At 42.3% G+C, this 3,727-nt stretch overlaps 1 pseudogene; it reads left to right on the top strand.

The window, feature by feature from the left end:
* Positions 1 to 3,077: 3,077 nt before the first annotated feature.
* Positions 3,078 to 3,167, top strand: LOC127483349 (small nucleolar RNA SNORA40; annotated as a pseudogene).
* Positions 3,168 to 3,727: the final 560 nt, after the last annotated feature.

Raw genomic sequence — 3,727 nt, 5'->3', positions numbered from 1 at the left:
TCACAACATTTGCTCTCAGCTTCAATACAAGTGGAATATTAATGTAAAGGACAATTGCTTTGTTCATTCTTCTGTGATAAACTATTGATAATCATATTTGTAAAATAATTCATGCATAATGGCATTGTGTTTATAAAACTGCTCTGCACCCTGTGATTTTTTTTAACACCATGAAATTAAATTGTGAAATAAACCTTGAAAAGATGTCAAAATTATATTCTCCATTTAGTGAAATATATAAAGGATAAAATAATAATACTTTGTTTTTTCAGTGAACTGTTAAATGAAGATGGAATTTCTCTATAGTTGTCTGAAGATAATACACAAGTTGCTTAAAGTTGTCACTGCAGATGCAACTTTGTCAAATTTTAATATGTATTAATCTATGATTATCATTTTTGAAAAGCTCATGGCAGGGGATTTGTTTGGCTCAGCAGTTAAGACACCTGCATCCTGGATTCAAGTCCTTGCTCTCCTTTCAATCCATCTTCCTGCTAATGTGCACCCTGTGAGTCAGCAGTTAATGGCTCAAGTACCTGAGTCCCTACTCCAACTTGGGAGACTCAAATTGAGTTCCTGGCTCCTGGTTTCATCCTGGCCCAGCCCTGGAAGTTGAGAGCATTTTGGGGATTGAACCAACAGATGGAAGATATATCTCTCTCCACTTCTTCCCACTTCTTTCTGTCTCTCTTGCTCTGCCTTTTAAATAAATAAAAATAAATAAAATTTTGTAAAAGTCCATGGGTTAAACATTGCTTCACTGCACAGTATGGGCTGTGGAACCAGACTGCCTAAATGAAAGCTCTTGACCTAACTTCTAACTAGCAAGTGACCTCAACTCTGTGGGACTCAGTTGCCTTGGCTATAAAACGGAAGTATAACAATGCCCTCCTCAATGGGTTGTTGTAAAGATGAAATGTTTTAATATGTGTAAAGTTCTTAGGACATTGTCCAGAACATAGCAAATGCTCAATAAAGGTTAACTGCTATTCTTCTTATTTAACAAGTCAAGATATTAACACATTGTAGTATTAAATAATGCTTTAGACATTCATTTATTTATTTATTTATTTATTTTGAAAGTCAGAGTTCAGAGAGAGAGGAGAGAAACAGAGATCTTGCATCCCCTAGTTCACTCCCTAGATGGCCCTAATGACCAGTGCTAGGCAAGATCAAAGTCAGGATTTAAGAGCTTCAACCGTGTCTCCCACATGGGTGACAGAGGCACAAACACTTGAGCTGTCCTCTGCTGCTTTTCCCAAGCCATCAGCAGGGAGCTGGATCAGAAGTGGAGCAGCTGGGACACATATTGGTGCCCATATTACATGCCAGCATCTCAAACAGCTTAACCCGTTGCACCACAACACCAGCCCCTCAGCTTTAATAATATTTCAATATTAATCATACCTACCCACAATCCAAGGAGATTATTACTAAAAAATACAGATGTAGCACTGTGCTGAGAAGCCATCTGCAAATTTAAACAATACAAAATCAAAGGCTGTTACTCTCCTTAATAATAATCATGTGGCCACCTGTAAGTTCTGATCAGAGTGACTACTAAATACTGAGTGACTGGTTTATAGTACTGTAATAGGGCAGTATGGGCCTGCGCCGTGGCTCACTAGGCTAATCCTCCGCCTGCAGCGCCAGCACCCCGGGTTCTAGTCCCAGTTGGGGTGCCGGTTCTGTCCCAGTTGCTCCTCTTCCAGTCCAGCTCTCTGCTGTGGCCCGGGAAGGCAGTGGAGGATGGCCCAAGTGCTTGGGCCCTGCACCCACATGGGAGACCGGGAGGAAGCACCTGGCTCCTGGCTTCAGATCAGCGCAGCGCGCCAGCCATAGTGGCCATTTGGGGGGTGAACCAACAGAAAAAGGAAGACCTTTCTCTCTGTCTCTCTCTCTCACTGTCTAACTCTACCTGTCAAAAAAAAAAAAAGTCAATCTAATGTAATAGGGTAGTATCTACATCCCTCAGTTACAACTCCTAAATCACTTTGTAAAAAATTGCAGGTTACATTGGGATATATGACATTATAATGTGGCCCATTGGGAAGGAGAGACTGCATTAATATGAAAACCAAGCTCTCAACTCTTCGGCTCAGCAAGAGCTTCCACTGGCTCACTACCTAATGTCTGCAACTGCTGGGACCAGCCAGAAGCCAGGAACTCAGGCCAGACCTCCCACATGGATAGAAGGGTCTCAACTACTTGAGCCATCTCCACTCCCCTCCTGGGTGCCCATAAGCAGGGAGCTGAAGCCAGGTGCCAGAGCTGGGATTTGAACCCAGGCACTCTGATATGAGATGCTAGCATCTCAACCCCTAGGCCAAATGTCTATCCATCTTTGAAGTACAGAATGAGTCCTTTCCAGATACTATATTTGCTGGCACCTTGATCTTAATCTCCCCAGCCTCCAGCATTGTAAGCAACATATTTCACTTATTTATAAATTACCTAGTCCAAGGTATTTTGTTATAGCAGCCTGAACAGGTTAAGGCAGCTGGAAAAGCAGATCAGCATTGGTGTAAGAGAATGTGTGATGGTTAAGAGGATCTTCATGCAAATTACTTGATACTGAAATCGAAAAGCAGCAACTTTACATTTTTTTAAAAGATTTATTTATTTGAAAGGCAGAGTTACAGAAAGAAAGGGGAAGACAAAGAGAGATCTTCTATCCACTGGTTCACTCCCCCAATGGCCACAATGTGGACCCCAAATTTACATTTTATATGCATCAAAATATCTTCCTGAGGCTGGCACTGTGGCATAGTAGGTTAAGCATCTATCTGTTGTGCCAGCATCCAATATGAGCACCAGCTGCTCCACTTCTGATCCAGCTCCCTGCTAATGGCCTGGGAAAGCAGTGCAAGATGGCCCAAATGCTTGGGCCCCTGCTCCAGCATGGGAAACCTAGAAAAAGCTCCTTGCTCCTGGCTTTGGATTGACCCAGCTCTGGTTGATGAGGCCATTTGGACAGTGAACCAGTGGATGGAAGACCTCTCGCACGCACGCTCTGCCTCTGCCTCTCTATAACTCAGCCTTTCAAATAAATAAATTTTTTAAAAATGAAATTTGGCTTAATTTCCAGAATTAAAAAAAAGAATCCTCTTTTGCAACCCAGAACTCATTGATCAGTATGAGTTTTGATATATACAAGCAGGAATAGGATAAGAAAAAAAAATCTAATTTACATGTCATAAGGTACACTCCTTTTTTTTAAATTTTTTTTTAAAGAGTAACTCATGGAAGCTTGGTTTGGGCCCCCCGGGCCACAGCAGAGAGCTGGACTGGAAGAGGGGCAACCAGGACAGAATCCAGCACCCCGACAGGGACTAGAACCCGGTGTGCCGGCGCTGCAAGCAGAGGATTAGCCTATTGAGCCATGGCGCCGGCCAGGTACACTTCTTTAAAGCATATAGTTCAGTAGTTTTAGTATATTACAGACTTTTGCAACATCATAATAGCCTAATTTTTGAAGATTTTCACTCCCCCTAAAAGAAACCTTGTACCCATTATGAGTCACTCTCCACTCCCCTTCCTCCTCATCACCCCGTTTAGCCCTAGAACACCAATACACTTCCTGTCTTGACAGGCTTCTTCTCTGGACTTGTCATATCAATGGGATCATTCTTTTATGGTTACTTTCACTTAGTGTGGTTTTGAGGTCCAGCCATGTTGTGACATGTCACATGTATCAGTACTTCATTCCTTTGTATTGCTAAACAGC

The sequence above is a fragment of the Oryctolagus cuniculus genome, chromosome 8, assembly GCF_964237555.1.
Source record: "Oryctolagus cuniculus chromosome 8, mOryCun1.1, whole genome shotgun sequence".
Lineage (NCBI taxonomy): Eukaryota > Metazoa > Chordata > Mammalia > Lagomorpha > Leporidae > Oryctolagus > Oryctolagus cuniculus.
The sequence above is the reverse complement of the archived record's forward strand: the minus strand, read 5'-3'. Positions and strand labels throughout refer to the sequence as shown.